The sequence below is a fragment of the Bos mutus genome, chromosome 27 (assembly GCF_027580195.1).
Source record: "Bos mutus isolate GX-2022 chromosome 27, NWIPB_WYAK_1.1, whole genome shotgun sequence".
Taxonomy (NCBI): domain Eukaryota; kingdom Metazoa; phylum Chordata; class Mammalia; order Artiodactyla; family Bovidae; genus Bos; species Bos mutus.
This window is the reverse complement of record NC_091643.1, coordinates 7199338-7217089: the sequence shown is the minus strand read 5'-3', so window position 1 is coordinate 7217089 and position 17752 is coordinate 7199338. Positions and strand designations below refer to the sequence as shown.

At 49.0% G+C, this 17752-nt stretch overlaps 2 long non-coding RNA genes across 2 annotated transcripts in view; one reads left to right on the top strand and one right to left on the bottom strand.

The window, feature by feature from the left end:
* LOC138985961 (uncharacterized) overlaps positions 1 to 17752 on the top strand; it is a 72585-nt gene that overhangs the window by 8830 nt on the left and 46003 nt on the right. The gene's annotated exons all lie outside the window — the stretch shown is intronic.
* On the bottom strand, positions 4894 to 11275 carry LOC138985930 (uncharacterized). The gene is made up of 4 exons (XR_011462855.1): positions 11025 to 11275; positions 6339 to 6503; positions 5850 to 6229; positions 4894 to 5192 (listed from the first exon to the last, which is right to left on the bottom strand). It is a non-coding gene; the product is annotated as an uncharacterized lncRNA (long non-coding RNA).

Sequence of the window (17752 nt, the reverse complement as noted above, 5' to 3'; positions counted from 1 at the left end):
CATAGCAGTGGAATTCTGAGGACACATCTTGGAGGAGGGGAGGCTGTGGGATATGTGGATGTGAACTGAAAAGACAAGCGTCCCAGGAAGAGGTCTTTTCATGAGATGAGACTTTCCCCTTCTCTGTCCTGGGGATTTCTCTTCTCTGAAATGAAGGCAGATGGTATGTTGCGTCTGTTTTCTGGAAGCTCTCTGTCTTTGGAAAGGAAGAAATAAAATTCCCATGGAAAGGATCTTGGACAAGTTAGGAAACCCTAACAGGGCCCATGAAATCCCTTAGGAGGTCCGTCCTCGCTGGACCTGAGGAGGCCCATGACGCTCTTGCAGCTTGGTGTAGAATTGCTGGCTGAAGAAGCACTGCTTGGCGCGAGGAGCAGGTTTGAGGGAAAGGACACGCGTGGTGGAGGAGAGACGCCGCCTTGAGAGCTGGGCTCGTGCTGCCGCAGCACCACACTCAGTATCTCAGGATACTTAGAAGAGCCAGCCCCGTCCAAGACCCTTGCACTTTGTGTGTGTGGGGAGGGATGGGGCGGGGTGGTGTCTGTGTAGAGAGAGGGCATTAAATGCTTCTTGCCCTGTGCAAGCAGAGACGTGTGAGACGCCTGTGACTAAGTCAGTCTTGCCCAAGTGGTGGTAGAGAGGGTCCGGACCATGGGAGATGCGAGGCTTTTGGAGGTAGCCCTGACCTTGATCCTGGAGGGCTGAGATGGAGATGGAGACAGGGACGCACGCGGGGAACCAGAATCTAGAGCGTTACTGGGCTGTGCTTAGTTGCTCAGTCGTGTCTGACTCTTTGCAACCCCATGGACTATAGCCCGCCAAGCACCTCTGTCCATGGGGATTCTCTAGGCAAGAATACTGGAGTGGGTTGCCGTGCCCTTCTCCGGGGGATCTTCCCCACCCAGGGATTGAACCCAGGTCTCCCACATTGCAGGCAGATTCTTTGCCAGCTGAGTCACCAGGGAAGCCCTTCTAGAGCGTTAAGACCCCGGTAAAGACGAGAGGTGCATGGCTCTGAGGATTAAGGTGAGCAGAGAAGTAAAGCTGGTGAAGTGAAGTTCTGACAGAAGGGGCTGGTGGGAAGGAAGGAGTCATAAGGAATGACTCCGCGCTGGTGTCTGCTCATATTGTGTGTCTGGGGCCTGGGTGAGCTGGGCACGGCTATGGTGACCTGAAGGTGCTGTGGCACTCGGGCAAACAGGATAGAACCTCATGCCTGCCCGTGTGCTAAATCGCTTCAGTCGTGTCGGACTCTTTGCAACACCATGGACTGCAGCCCGCCACACTCCTCTTTCCATGGGGATTTTCCAGGCGAGAGTACTGGAGTGGGTTGCCATGCCCTCCTCCAGGGGATCTTCCCAGTCCAAGAGTCAAACCTGTGTCTCATATCTAGTGCATTGGCAGCTGGGTTCTTTACCACCAGCGCCACCTTGGAGGCCCATAGAACCTCATATTATGGACTAAAGCTCACCCTAGGAAATAATCTATCCCGTCTCCCTCTTTTCACTCACATGAGTGGCGCCCAGAGATGAATCCAGATTCCATAAGCAGTTAAGGCAGAGCCCCACCAAAACCTGCCTCTTCCTCCCGCCCACAGACGGTCAGCCTGTACCTCGAGGCTGTCGAGACTCATCTCAGTGTTCCTTTCCCCTCGTTTGTATCTGTCACCCCCGGGAGCCCCAGCCCCGAGGACCCCAGCCTTCCCCTGCACTCTGTTTACCATGAAGTTCTGCAGCCGCTCAGTCCTCCCCAGCTCCTGGAAACTTCCACGGGGCGGGGAGGGGCTCACGACACTCACAACCCTTCCTTTCTGGATCCTTTGCGCTCCCAATCACTATCGCTCCCTTGAGCACTTTTTGCACGTTACCTGATGTTGATGTCAGGGCCCCCGTCTGTGATCCTTGCTGTGACCTGGCCCTTGGGTTCTCTCATTCCTGTTCCCGCTAATCCTGTCTTCCACGCTTGGCCAGCCGCTCACCTCCGCATCCCCTGGCCTTCATCTCCTGCCTCCCACTTCCCACCTCCATCCCCATCGACCCGCCCAGCACCCTGAGCCCAATAATCCTCTGATCCCAGTGGGACCTGCACTCCATGGACTTGGTCACTTGTTCTCCACCCGCACGCCCTGTCTTCCCTCTTTGCCCAGTTAAACTTCTGCTGCCAGTTGGTATAGTCACTGTCTTGGGGACACCGTGGTCCTCACCCGGGCATCTCTTCTTCATCCTTCTCAGTCAGCAAAGCCACAGGTCCACCCCCTCCTGCCCTCCCTGCCTTCGTTTTCTCTGCTCCGCGACTACACAGCTGAGCGTGGCTCCTGCACACTCTCATCACACCCTCTTACTCCGAGTTCATGACCAGCATCCCTGGGTGGGCCTCGAGGCTGCCTCGAGAACATCCTGTATGTCGCTGGGGTCCGTGCGCTCTCCTGCTGCCTACAGAGACCTGCCGCGCCCTTTCCTCTCTGGAAACCCCCGGCATCTTTCCCCCGTGTTCACTCTCAGCTGATGGCTTTGGGTCTGCTCACTGAGCAGGTCATCAGAAGGGACCATCCAGACCCTGCACACATGTCCAGTCAGGAAGCCCCTGACCCTGCGTTCCTGCCCCTTCTCCAGGTGTCCAGGTGTTCAGGCTTCTTGGGCCAGTGGCCTCCCCGGGAACTGATCCCCGTCAGTATCACCATCACTTCTCAAGACCTGCCTCCAGCAGTCAAGCCCCTTCTCTACGGGGTCACTCCCACCGGAAAGCAAGCAGGCTTTGTTTCTCCCATCTTAAAAAAAAAAAAAAAAACAAAAAAAAAACTTTTTATCAATGTAATTTTTTCCCTCACGATTTTTCTGCCCTCTTTCACGAAGAAATTTCTCAAGAGTTTTCTCCACTTTCTCTCACCCCATTTCCTCTTGAACCTGCTGTGATCAGACTTCACTCAACCACTTCCACAAACCCCTCTGGACAATGTCAATAATAATACCTTCAGGCACGGCAGTCCGCTCTCCAAACTCATCTCAGCGGACATGGTCGAGCTCAGCCTCCTCCTGACGTTCCTCCTTCGCCTTGAACCACGAGTGCTCAGGGTTTCCTTCTGTCTCACTGGTGGCTCTCGGTCTCCTTGGCTGTTCCCTCCTGCCCCCATCTCTGTACCATGGAGCTCCCAGGGCGTTGGACCTCCTCTCCTGCTTGAAAGCTCTCTTTGGGTGACCTAACCCAGGCTTATGGCTTTAAATACCAGTCACGTGGCAACAATTCCCCAATTTAACACCCATCTGGGACCATTTCCCTTGAACTTGAGACTCACAGCCAGCACCTACTCGGTATCTCACTTGGATGCTGCATCAGAGTCTCATCAGAAGGGCAGAACCACTAAAAGTGATGCAGCGATTAGAATTTCTGCAGCCGAGGGAGCTGTTGAAGCGTCTGTGAAGAGCTGCTGGCTGCCCCCGGGGTGGTGGTGCGGGAGCCCGTGGATGCTGTAGGTTGGCTGTACCTGCACTTGGGAAGAAGAGCAGAACCCAGAGTGGGAGGGAGCTGGACAAACTGCAGCCACGTCTGCCTCTCAGGGCCTCCGACCTGGACCGCGGGAGGGCCTGCTGAAGAGCTGCAGGCACCTGAGCCCAGTCAGCAGAGCGGGGAGGGGAGGGTGGTGGGGTGGGGAAGGGCTGCCTCCTGCCTGGCTGGTGGCCACGGCGCGGCAGGGCCCGTCCAGACCCCAGGTGCTGCCTCATCTGCACCTGCCAGACTCAGCACAGACCGCGGTGACCCACCGGGAGCCTGGGAAGGGATCCTGGGAAATGGGCTCCATCTCATTAATAGCTCGGGAGATGCAGCTCAGCGCCCTCGTCACCTCTAACAACTCTCACACGACACGCTCCAGACTCTCCCCTTGAATCTTCTCCACCTACAGTCCTCCACGCTTCCAAAAGCCTCAGCGTCTTTTTGACTCTTCTTTTTCCACCCCGCATACCATTTTCCAGGAAGTCTGGTCAGCTCTCGGAGAAGGCAATGGCACCCTACTCCTGTGTTCTTGCCTGAAGAATCCCAGGGATGGGGGAGGCTGGTGGGCTGCCGTCTGTGGGGTCACACAGAGTCGGACATGATTGAAGCGACTTAGCAGCAGCAGCAGCAGCTAGTCAGCTCTGCCAGAATCTGAGCCCTTGGTCCAAGTGCAGGGGCTTCCCACCCGGACCTCTGCAGGCGGGGGGTTGCTCTCTGCCCCCTCACAAGCGCCCTCCCCACAGATTTTCCACACGGCAGCCTGAGGGGCTGCTGTGAAACTCAAGGCAGGCCCCAGCGCTCCGCCACCCAAACTCTCCAAGGGCTCCTTGTTGTTAGAGGTTGTTCTCATTATTAGTCATCCTCATTTGATTTTTTTTTTTTAAGCGTAGCTTAATTTTATGGGAACGATTAAAATCTCATATCATTAAATAAATGCTGACTAGAAAATTCAGGTATTATGTCTCATAGTTGTAAATTGGAGTGTGAGGCAGTCAGGTAACTTTAAATTACAGATGATGTGTATTAAGTCAACCAAAATCTCTTGTGTTCCAGAATACATTTCTAAAACTTGAAGTGTTTTTCAGCCACCATTCCTGAGGCTGTTTTATTTTGATTTAGTTTAGTTTAAATGTAGTAGAGGATTCGATTTTTTCTTACTTTTTGAACAGGGATCAAAATCTCTTCCAGCTCCCTCAGTCAGTCAGTTCAGTCGCTCAGTCGTGTCTGACTCTTTGCGACCCCATGGACTGCAGCACGCCAGGCTTCCCTGTCCATCACCAACTCCCGGAGTTTACTCAAACTCATGTCCATCGAGTTTGTGATGCCATTCAACCATCTCAACCTCTGTTGTCCCCTTCTCCTCCCGCCTTCAATCTTTCCCAGCATCAGGGTCTTTTCCAATGAGTCAGTTCTTCTCCAGCTTTCTAATGCTATGTAATAATTAACTCTGAAACATAGCATCTCAAAACAAAAGCTCTTGAGTAGCATTTCTCATGGGTTTTGTGAATCAGGAACTTGGAGTGGCTCAGCTGAGTAGCTCTGGTGACAGTGTCTGGTGGGATCAGCGGTGTGTGGAATGGGGGCTGGCCAGGCATTTCTCCTGTCATGCCATCTCTGCTTTTGACTAAGGAAGCTTGCAGTTCCTCATAGCATGGCTGTCTTAGACTTCTACCAGGTGGCACAGGGCTCCAAAAGCTAGTGACCTGAGAGGGAGAGACAGGAGGAAATTGTGTTGCCTAAAATGACCTTGCCTTGGAAGTCATCCTGTGTCACGTCTGCCATTCATTAAGACAGTCATCAAGTCCCACTCTGGTTCAAGGGAAGGAGACCTAGACTCCATCTCTTGAGAGCTGAAAAGTTCTGCAAGGGCATGTGAGGGTCAGGAGTGTCGTCGTGGCCACTTTTGGAAAATACAATATGCCACAATTTGTCCTCTGGTTGCTGTCATCCACATCCCCTCTGTATGCAAAATGCATTCAGCCCCTGCCCCTCAGAAGACCCCCACATCTTGTGCAGTAAGATATCAGGCTCAGGCCTGAGGTTCAGGATCAAGTTATTCAAATCAAGCCTAGGACTTCCCCGGAGGTCCAGTGGCTAAGACTCTGAGCTCCCGAGACAGGGGAACTGTAGTTGGAGAACTAGATCCCATGTGCTGAAACTCAACGGTTGCATGCCGCAACTAAAGATCCTGCTTGGTGCAGCAAAGATCAAAGGCCCTGCACGCTGCCACTAGGACCCAGCAGAGCCAAATAAATAACTACTTAAAAATAAATACATCAAGCTGAGGCGCAGCTGAGACTTCTCAAGTGCATTTCTTCACACATAGTTCCTCTCAATCTTGCAAACTACACAGGACTTACCTGCCCTCTGCCTGTGCAGCTCGCAGTCGTGCGACGGCACGGGATGACCTCTGTAGATGCTCCCACTCGAAAGGGGGTCGCAGGAGATGCACAGCCATTCCAAAGCCCAGCCCTGCACGTGCCGCTGGGTCCTTGATTAGGTCTCAGGCCCATGTCTCCACAAACAATTCCTGACAGCTCTTTATTCTGCCCTCTGAGCCCATAATTCCTCCCTGGGATTAAAGTGTACTCCGTGTTTACAGCTGAGTGGTTTTCCCATACTGCTTCTTGCTTGTGGGTCCAAAGAAAGGTATTTTTATTTTATAATATTTCTACCCTTTTCTGTCCCCGTTGATGTTATCTTCTGCTGCCACACTTTTCTTGAAAGGTTTGTGGGTTTCCTATGAATCATACAGAGGTTTGTTTGGTAGGAAAATAGTAACATATATAAACAGAAAATTTCACAGAAAAAATTATAGATGGCCTTCAAATACATGAAGGAAAGCTTACCCTTGCTCAAAGTAAGAGAGATGCAGTTTGTGATTCAATAAGTCAGCAGGAGGGGGTTTCCACGGTATTGGTCACGTTTTCTATTTCTTCATCAGTGTGCTAATCACAAGGGTGTGCTCATTTCGTGAAAATTCACCATCTCCACGTTTCTGATAGGTACACCTTCTGTATATACATTATATGTAAATAAGATAACAAGCAAACTGCATGGAAATACCACATCTCACTTACAGATAAGCAAACATCCGGAAGACAGACAACATGTCCCATAGAGAAGGGAGCGGGGAAACAGGCCTGCTTATCCGGTGCTGGTGGAGCTGCCAACTGCCAATATCCCGGGGTGTTTCACAATGTCTGGAAAAATTAGGTATGCCTTCTTCCTTTGATCTGGCAGCCCCATCTCTAGGAATGGATGTCAAAGATACGCTGGCAGCATTACAAAATGACAGCATGCAAATGGCTGCTTATTGCTGCCTTATTTGAAATAGCAAGAGATGGTAAAAAAAAAAATCCAGATGTCGGTCAGTAGGAGTTGGTTGCTGTTCCTTCCACACAAAGGGTCGCCCTGTAGCTGCAAAAGGGATGGGAATGGTCTGTACACATCCCCCTGGAGGAACGGTACCCAGAACCCTGAGCTATGGAACAGTGTTGAAGAGAGAGACCCAGTAAAACAGCATATGGATTCACCTAGAGTTTCAAAAAGAAACAAGTGAAGAATAAACAAAACTAATAAAAAAATGCTTACCTTTGGGGAGGAGGGGTTAGGATGGAGGGAACCAAAATTAATCTTCACTTTGGAAACATGCAGTGTTTTACATAATTTTAAAATTTAAAAAGCACCTTTCAAACAACACAAAAGGAAGGAAATGAACCCAAGAATCGTATAGCAAGTTTGTGGAGTTTAGACTGAGGGTGAGCACAGTGAGTATTACGTGGGTCATCCTAAATGGGGCACTTTGAGGGTGAAAAGGGGTGATTTTAATAATTATTCCCAGACAACAGGTGTAAACTGGACTGACCTGGGCCCATCAGGACCCGTGACTACCCTAGTCATGGTTGGATGCTCTCAGGAATTATTCTTATTTGTGTTAGGTGCAGTGATATCACTTAGAAATGCATATCAAAGTGTTTACAGGTGTCACGATCTAATGTGTGGGATTTGCTTGCAAACATAGCTTCTCAAGGGCTTCTCAGGTGGCTCAGTGGTAAAAGATTCGCCTGCTAATGAAGAATATTTGGGTTCAGTCTCTGGGTCCAGAAAATCCCCTGGAGAAGGAAATGCAACCCACTCTGATATTCTTGCCTGGAGAATCCCATGGACAGAGCAGCCTAGGGGGCTACAGTCCATGGGGTCACACAGAGTCAGACATGCCTGAGCGTTGAGCACAATTGCTTCTCAGAGTGTGAGTGCATCAGAGTCACCTGGAGAATGTGGGAAAAAATGGAATACTGACCCTCACCACAAAGACTGATCCAGTGGGTCTGGAATGGAAAATTGCTTTTCCACCAGAGTGCTGAATGAGCTGGTATTCTTGGGCTTTAGGCTCATTTTTCTTGTAGCAACACTAAAACATTTCAGTTCAGCTAGAGTGTAGGTCTCCCCACTAGGAACTCTGTATCTACACACACAAATACATCAGCTGCTCATCCTGGCTGTCCCTGTGAGAGGAGGTGTGTGTGTGTGTGTTAGTGGGGAGGGCTGCAGTGAGATCACTGTTGAAGTCAGGCCACGAGTCCCGTGAAGTTATTTTACTGTTCTCTCCACCTTTGGGTATGTTTGAGAATTTCCTTAACATGCATTTATGTATGTTTTTCAATTCAAGAGATCTATGTCCAACTCAAAGGGAACCTCTTATGTTACTTTGATTCCCTTAATCAGATCACACTGATTTTCATTATTATTATAAGAATCATATTTATACTTCCGCCAAAGCAAAGTCCAATAAAAATGAAACGCATTTGAAAAATTCACTCTAAATGCTATCATCTGTGACCCACATTTTATGATTTTACATACAATTGTGACTCAGATTAAAAAAAATACAGAATTTGATCAGGCAGTGAATTTGAAAATAGATATAGAAAATCATTGTCTTATTTTTCTTTAATGCAGAAGGAGCTCTTCTAATCATTCTCCTGTATTGCTTTGTCTCTGTCACAACTTTTCCTCAAGTTTTTGCTTCCTTTTCTGACGCTGTACCTCTTCTTTTCTCTTTTTTGTTCACCCTTTTCTGTCTCCTTTGTCTTTTCCTTCATCCTTTCTGCCTTTCTAAAGGCATTTTAGATATTTTTTGGCTTCAGGTAAGGTCCTGTATCATTTGCAAAGTGATTAGGTTATTTTGTATTTTTCCCTTAAAAACGGAATTGCTTTGAGATTCATATGCGGTCTTGGTAAAAAAGAAACCTTTTTATTTTGTATTGGAGTATAGCTGATTCACAGTGTTGTGATAGTTTCAGGTGGACCGCAAAAGGACTCAGCCACACACACACCTGTATCTGTTCTTTCCCAGACTCCCCTCCCACCCCGGCTGTCCCATGACACTGAGCAGAGTTCCCTGTGCGATACAGAAGGTCCTTGCTGGTTACGTGAGGTCTTTAGTTGGCTTCTTTTAAAACACCTGAGTATAGGCAGTAGATCTTCATGCTGCTGCTAAGTCGCTTCAGTCGTGTCCGACTCTGTGCGACCCTATAGACGGTGGCCCACCAGGCTCCCCCATCCCTGGGATTCTCCAGGCAAGAACACTGGAGTGGGTTGCCATTTCCTTCTCCAATGCATGAAAGTGAAAAGTGAAAGTGAAGTCGCTCAGTCGTGTCTGACTCTTAGCGACCCCATGGACTGCAGCCTACCAGGCTTCTCCGTCCATAGGATTTTCCAGGCAGGAGTACTGGAGTGGGTTGCCATTGCCTTCTCCGATAGGAACAAACACACACCGTTGTGGTGACCGACCATACCTTCTGGCCTCTGTAAGTGGTTTGGTTTCTTCCTACATATGCTCCTGGGAAGCCTGTTGTCTGACTGGAACATGGACTTTTGCACTAAACTCCGAAAGGCCCACTCAAGACAGGCTTCCCTGCCTGCTCCCTGAATTCTGTGATCTAGTTCAGCAAGGGAAGATGCTGCAGTGTTTCATATATATATATATATTTTTTTTTTTTTTTTTACAAACTTCATATTTTGTAGCACTTACAAAAGAACAGACCGTGACTCACACAGTTTTGCTGGCGCCACGTGTACTCCGAGTGCGCTCATGAGTGACGTGAACTCACCCGGTTCTTTGGCCTGAAACAGCCGCCAAAGCTGGCGATACAGATGCTGAGAGATCTGTGTGGGAGATGATGGCAAACATGAAGGCCCTCTAAAGCTCCAGGAAATCCTGGAGTGGATTGCCGTGCCCTCCTCCAGGGGATCTTCCTGACCCAGGGAGCAAACTCAGGTCTCCTCTGTCTCCTGCATTGGCAGGCGGATTCTTTATCAGTAGCGCCACATGGGCAGTCCTATTAAATGTATATGGTATGTCAATTACATCTCAATGAAACTGCAGAAGTTAAAAAGTCTCTTAGGGTCTTTGGACTGAAAGTCAGAAGGTTAAGGAAGGGAATAGGGAATTATTCAATGCAACATACAATTTGGAAATAAGAAAGCAAGACATTCAAAAGAAGTTAGTAACTTAATTGCCAGGGCAACTCTTTTATGACAGAACAAAAGAAAGACAGGAAAGTGCTCTCCTCCTTATGGCTAGCAGAAGAGGGAAAAAAAAAAGAAAGAAAAAATCATGGCTAGCCATAAGGAAGAGAACACTCAGGAAGAAGAATAACTGTCTCCTAGAATTTAGATTCCTGGGATAGTTAGGAAACAGATACTGTCCTCACAATTAGAATAAGGAAGTAATCAAAAGCATGATGGCTAAAACAATGAGCTTTCTTGTCAAGTGAGGTTCTGTGTGTATAATGTGTCTTAGGTAATTTCTGACTTTAAGAAAAGGCTGAGTCTTATCCTAACATCAGAAGTGCTGAACTTGAATTCTAGTTCACTTACTACAAAAATATACCTGAATATTCGAGATATTCAAGTTTCTTTAAATCTTGCTCTGTATCAGCTTAAGTTGGTTATGCCTGAGTTAGTAAACAGTTTTTCCTCTCTCAGTATATTTTTGGTAAAGAAGAATTGGCTGACTTGTAACTCAGTGTATTACTTCTTAGCTAAGAAGTAAAGCCAGCTCACTTGTGGACCCAAACTTAAACACCGCTCTTTGCCGGATGGAAACATAATCAGTGTTCTAGGCTAGTATTGAAGTACTCAACTCTTCTGGGATAATGTACATTTTAGGCTTCACATTTTATAAAGGATAGTCACATGTGTTGTGTCAGTGTCCGTATGGTCAACTGAATATTTCCTTTCTTTTTTTAAAAAAGACTTATTTGGCTGTAGGTCTCAGTTGCAGCACGTCAGCTTTTTCCTTGCAGCTTCCCGGCTTCCCTCTAGTTGTGGGGCTTAGTTGCCCTGTGGCGTGTGGGATCTTAGTTCCCGGACCAGGGGTGGAACCCACATCCCCTGCATTGGAAGGTGGATTCTTAATCACTGGACCACCCAGGAAGTCCTTCAATATTTCCTATTTCTAATAAAGCCCTAGCTTCTGGGAGCTTGCTGTTTTCTGCATGGGGTGAAAAGTACCAGAAAGCTGTTACCTGTTACCTGGGGCTCTGCTGACACTATTTCCACGGACTCACAGATTGAGATTGGCAGTGTTTTCCTCTTGCCTGGGCAGAAGCCAGGAATTAGTTCCTCGAGGGAGCTGAACTGTGGCCCCGCACCTTCCGAGCCAAGCCTGCAGACCAGGGACACCCGTGGTGAGGCTGTGATGAGGCTCCTCCTCGGCAGTTCTTGCTGAAAAAGTCCAGGAATGAAGATAATCACCACCTCGCCTGGGGGATGGCCCTGTGTCCCTGTGAGAGCAGCTGAGACAAACACGTCCTGTGTTCAGGCCGAAGGCCACAGTCAGCCACAGTTTCTCTTCTAGAAAAAGTGGGGCTTGTGAATATCACTCTGCCGCTGCCTGAGCAGCACCCTTCTCCTCGCGTTAAGCCTCATTTTACCAGGAAATGCAGTGACTGAAGGAAGAAGCATTAGATAAGAAGCAGTCTCCATAGCGTCTCTGGGGCTTGTTGGGTAAACTCCATTTCCTCCTGTTCCTGCCCCCATGAGCAGGAGAAACCTGTTCCCTGGGCCACTCAGAAGTTATCAATGAAAATAATCAATAAACAACCAAGAATAGGACCAGAAAAGAGTTTTACTTGCGCCAAACTGAGGACTAGCCCAGAAGCCCACTTCCCTCGGTTGCTCAGTTTTATGTCTTGTCAGAACAAAGAACATTAAACAAGTCAGGGACACAGTCCTTCAAGGTAAAAACAAGACAAAAACAAGCAAAAAAACACCCCAAACCCCACACAGACCGGTGCATCACAGGGAGTCAGCGTGGCCTTGGCACCTGGGAAGGGAGCCTTGTCACCGAAGGAGGAGCAGCACTGGTGTCCGGAAAGAGCCACATTTAATTTTCGTTTTTAACGAGGGCATTCTTCACTTCTGCTCATGTGCCCTTTTCTCTAATAATTAAAACAGGTGTTCAGTGTATGTCTGATAGGCTGCACACAGCCCATCTTAGCATCACAGTTGCGGTAACTCATGGACAAGCCAGAGTGATTCCCCATCTCTCGGCTCGTGGACATTTCTTTTTGCAGAAGCTGGGGGGCCTCTGTGTGCCTCCAGTTTCCTCTTGTCCACACCCCATGTCGGTCTCACACTCCCTCCTACTTTAGAGGAGAAGGAATTCTTCCTGTCCCTCCAAAGCCATCTGCTCTTGTTCTTGCTAATGGTCTGTCGTCTCCCACCTTCCCTGGGGTCGTGTCACATTCACTCCCTGCTCTATTTGCCTCTTCCATTTACTCCTCTCCACCCCCCACGCCTATAAACGTGTACACACGCCCTCCTCACATAGGCCTTTTGGTTGCTTCCTTCCTGCATGCCCCCCTTGTTTCACTGAGGGGTCTCTCCCATCGTTGCCCCCTCTCCTCAGCTGTGCTTCCTGACCACTGGAATCCTGGTTTCTGTCCTCCCCACATAATTGAACTGTCACATCTGTGACCTCAAATCCAATGTCCTCCTAAGCGGTCACCTTCCTATGTCCCTTGACAGACCTTCTTTCTCAAACCTCCCGCCACATCCCCCATCCCGGGGTTCGTGGAGCTGCCCTTCCCTGACCTCTCTGCTCCCAACCAGGCATCACCATTGTTCTTTGCGGGGTCCGTTCTCATCAGGGCTGGGGCGATGGGCTGGTCACAGGCTCCTGCTGTGTCCCCTGCAGTGACAAGCCCAGGCATCGTCATCCCTTGGTTCTATTCCTTTCTTCTTCCCTAGGGGATGGTAGGCCTGAGAAGCCTTCTGAATATCTGACACTCACATTCAGAAGCTGCCACTTTCGTGGCCGTCATGAAGGAAGGAAGTCGCTGTTGGTGAGAACGGCCTGAGTCGTTCTCTGCCCGCACTGGCTATTGACGAGAGTCAGAACAAAAGGCTGTTTTATGAGATATGTTAAAAATCAGGTCGGCTCTTGCTTCTGGCCCTTAGGTTTCTGGAAATGAACACACTGTACTGCCATGCCCATCTGCATGGGTGCATCCCAGCTCCCGTGGGGCTGAGATCCACACTCCTTTCTGCATAAAACAGTTTTGAGGCATGAGTGCATATTTTTATTTGGGAACAGTGGTCCTTACTACGAGGCACAGGACACCCCTTCACACGGCCTTGAGAACCGTCCAGAGGGTCTTCTGCTGCAGCCCTTCCGTGGGCCTGGGGATGGTCTCCGAAAGGCCAGGGCTGCAGAGTCGGACCGCTCATGCTGCGGGTCCTGGGTGGGGGCTGTCGTTACTTGCTCATTTCTCATTTCAGGAAAACCTTCCTTCCTCTTCTACTTTTTCCCCCCCTTTCTGCCCTTACTCCCTTCTTGCTCATGGGCTATTTTATTGTAAAATGCAAATAACCCCTAAAAAAATTGCATTTTTCATCTCTCTTCTGAAGAGCAGAGGACACAGTTGTGCAAATGCTGAAATAAAAGTAGCAAAGAAGCCTGAAGTGAGATGTGATCTTTGTGCTTCCCCCGAGGCAGAAGGAAGCAGAGAAGCTATGAGGGAAGCTCTGGGATCCCAAGGCCCTTCCTGCCCTTGACGTTTCCAGGTAACCGGAGACAGCACACCTGGGCCCCCAGGGAGGTGGCCGAGAGCTTCAGAGCCTCAGAACTCACTCAGGTGGCGCTGGCCCCCCGTCTTCGTAAAGCTTATTTCCAGCACTTGTTAAAACCCCGGTGTACTGGTTTTTGAAGGAAGTAAAAATACTGATTTTATCCATCTCCAAACAGTCCTTTATGTTCCTACTACCTTCCGTGATGGCAGATGCTAAAGAATCTGCCTGCAATGCAACAGACCTGCTTTCATTCCCCGGGTTGGGAAGATCCCCTGGAGAAGGAAATGGCAACCCACTCCAGTATTCTTGCCTGGAGAATCCCATGGACAGAGGAGCCTAGTGGGCTACAGTCCATGGGGTTGCCAAGAGTTGGACATGACTGAGTGACTGACACTCTCACTTTCAAACAGTCCTTTGGTTTTCTTTCTTTCTTTTTTTTTTTTTTGATTAATTTTTAGAAGAATATGAACACCTGATAATTTTCCAAGGAGCACTTGTCCACAGTCACGCTGTGAGGCTGAAAGTGTTTATCAGAAGACTCATCCTTTTCTTTACATTATTTTCCACTTTTGCATATTCTAGACAATCTCAAAGGTTTACTCTGGAATAAAAAGTGGCTTTCTTTAAAAATGGAGGTGACCTGGAGGGGAAGAGGCTGATGATATATTACATCAGTCTCCTGAATATCCCAACCATTTTTATCCAAACAAAAAACTGCAGAATTCCCTAGCAGTCCACTGGTTAGGACTGAAGAATTGATGGTTTCAAATTGTGGTGCTATTAAAGACTCTTGAGAGTCCCTTGGACAGCAAGGAGATCAAACCAGTCGATCCTAAAGGAAATCAACCCTGAATACTCATTGGAAGGACTACTGCTGAAGCTCCAGTACTTTGGCCACCTGGTGTGAAGAGCCAACACATTAGAAAAGACCCTGATGTTGGGAAAGATTGAAGACAAAAGGAGAAGGGGGCATTAGAGGGTGAGATGGTTGGATGGCATCACCGACTCAATGAACATGAGTTTGAGCAAGCTCTGGGAGACAGTGAAGGACAGAGAAGCCTATATCCACGTGCTATAGTCCGTGGGATTGCAAAGAATCGGATGCAACTGAGCGATTAAACCACCACCACCACCACCACCACCACCGTGGTTAGAATTCGGTGCTTTCACTGTAAAGGGCCTGTTTGATCCGTGGTCAGGGAACTAAGATTCCACAAGCCATGAAGCCCGCCAAAACAAAAACAAAGACCCTGGGCTTGTTCCTGTGTTGAGTTTTGCTTCACATTTCTTTTTGGAGTCAGAGCCCTCACCAGTCACCGCTCGGGACAACGAAGTGCCTTCCAGCATCTAAAACCTCAGGACACCCATCCTTTAGGATAATCCACAACATCAGCAACTCGGCTGCAAAAGTTTTGGGGGGATCTAACGTCTCTGCAGAAGCTGAAGGGCAAACTGCAGGAAATGCATGGGTTCAGCATTCCATGTTCAGGGGAGTGAGTCCAGGATTTATGTTTTAGACACAAGTGGACACAGATAATCCCAAAATTATCTCTCTTGCTGAATAGCTGGTATGAGAACACACCCCAAAGTGTGCAGTTCCGTGGTTTCCCTTTGCTTGGTTTATAATGGTGTCATGGTAGTCTGTAACAATGACAAGGTTTGCCTTAAACTCTGCCTTCTGTCAGGATCCGCTGGAGGGCTTGCATGCAGATGGTGGGCTGCACCTCTAGGGCTTCTGAGTCAGGGGTTCTGGGGACTCCCGAGAATCTGCGTTCCTCACTTGTTCCAGTTCCTGGGGTGGTACTGATGCTGCTTGTAGGGAGACTGTGCTTTGAGAACCACTGCTTGAATTACCGTGTTACAGCGTGGTAATTCCCCACTCTAGTACTCTTGCCTGGAAAATCCCATGGATGGAGTAGCCTGATAGGCTGTAGTCCATGGGGTCGCTAAGAGTTGGACACGACTGAGCGACTTCACTTTCTCGCATTGGAGAAGGAAATGGCAACCCACCCAAGTTGTTCTTGCCTGAGAATCCCAGGGACGGGGGAGCCTGGTGGGCTGCCGTCTATGGGGTCGCACAGAGTCAGATTCGACTGAAGTGACTTAGCAGTAGCAGCAGTAGCAGCAGCGTGATAATTACACAGGGGCATTGAAATCTGCTTTATCTCATTCTTCGTATGCAGGAAAAAGGGCTTCCCTCTGGTGATAAAGTATCGGGAGACACAGGAGACGGGGGTTCAATCCTTGGGTCTGGAAGATCCCCTGGAGGAGGAAATGGCAACCCACTCCAATATTCTTGCCTGGAGAATAATACCATGGACAGAGGAGCCTGGTGGGCTACAGTCCACGGGGTCACAAAGAGTGAGACACGACTGAGCGCACGCACACACAAACACACACATGAAAGAAAAACGGAAACATTACTGTGGACTTAAATTTTTGAGGAGGAACACCGATTAAGAAAAGTTTTACATTTTATTTTTTAAAGTAATGTATTTACTTATTTTTGGCTCTGCTGGGCCTTCTTTGCTTCACGTGGGCTTTCTCTAGTTGTGGTGAAAGGGGGCTACCCTCTAGGGCTTGAGGTTCTCACTGTGGTGGCTTCTCTTCCTGGGGAGCACAGGCTCTGAGGCGTGGGCTCAGTAGCTGTATCCGGAGCTCAGTTGTCGCGAGGCACGTGAGGTTGTCCCCGACCAGGGATCAAACCTGACTCCCCTGCTCTGGCAGGTGGATTCCTAACCACTGGACCATCAGGGAAGTTTGAAAAGTTGTACTTTTAAAAGCCCACTATCTCCTGTGATCTCAGAAGTATAACACAGCACATACAGAATGCCTGGGACAAAGAAGCCAAATCACCTTTTTCTCAGTGGTTTGCTGCTATGGGTCAGCTCTCAATGGTTTTGCCTTTGCAAACAGACGGAAAGGTTTGGTGTCAAATAGTTCCCATTAAGGCTGGATCCCTTTACATAGAAAATCTGTCCAATCAGCAGCGCTGTAGACCTATCTGACATGACCGTGTTTAGTTAACTGTCCTCCGCCTCCTCACAAGATTAAATCACTGCTCCTCTTGCAGCCAGAGGAGAGGGTGCTATGCGTCGTTCTCTGGAAATTCCACTTGGGAATTCAAACCCCACTCAGATTCAAGGCATCACCATTCAAGGAAATGGTACCAGAGAACCCAGGATGGGCTTTTCTTGGTTTGGGCTTATTTTATTTTATTTGTTTTTAGTTTTAGTTACATGTAGCTTTTGTAGACTCCTCACAGCACCAGTTTTCTCTTTTAATAACCTCCACGTGGTTTAACTTTTTAAAGCCGAGTGTCAAAAGCGGTATGAGATGGCAGAGCTGTTCAAGCCCAGCTCAGACACTGTAAAGGAACTGAACCAAGACCCCACAGCTGAGCGCTGGGGCTGTGGGCGCCCTCCCGGAGCGGGAGGACGAGGGCCAGGGTGTGGAAACCGTCCTCCCAGGGGACCCTGACTCCGCAGGGGCTGGGAGGAGCATGGAGAGGGGCTGAGCGTTCACGCACGCAGCATAAACAGCCGCGGATGCGCCCGAGCCGTTTCCTTTCTGAATGCGCGGTGTCCTGTGTCCTGAGTCTAAGAGGAGCTGCTGCCCTCCTGGTGGGCCTGGGTCTGTGTTAGCAGAGTCGTCTCTGGGAAACGAATCAGCAACATTACTTTCGGTTCTGATATTCAGATGTGTTCTTTCTCTACCTAGTCCCTTCCCCTCCCGGGGGAGCTGAGTGGACAGGCAGCGACTGCCGCCAGAAAGAGCAGAGAGGGCAGGGACGTCGCCCGGCTGGAGGCTCTTCACTTTGGTTTCTTGTTCTCCCCCTAATTCTTCCTCTTCCAACAGATGAAATGGCCCCCGATTTTACACTGATTATCCCAGCTGCGTGTGACTAGAATCGTGTGCGTGCGTGCTAAGTCGCTTCAGTTATGTCCGCTCTCTGTGACCCCATGGACTGTAGCCCACCAGGCTCCTATGTCCATGGGATTCTTCAGGCAAGAATAATGGAGTGGGTAGCCTTGCCCTCCTCCAGGGGATCTTCCCAACCCAGGGATCGAACCCACGTCTCTTACGTCTCCTGCATTGGCAGGTTCTTTATCCCTAGTGCCCCCGGGGGATTCCGACTAGAATAGACCTATTCTCAATTATGTTGTCCATGTTATTCATT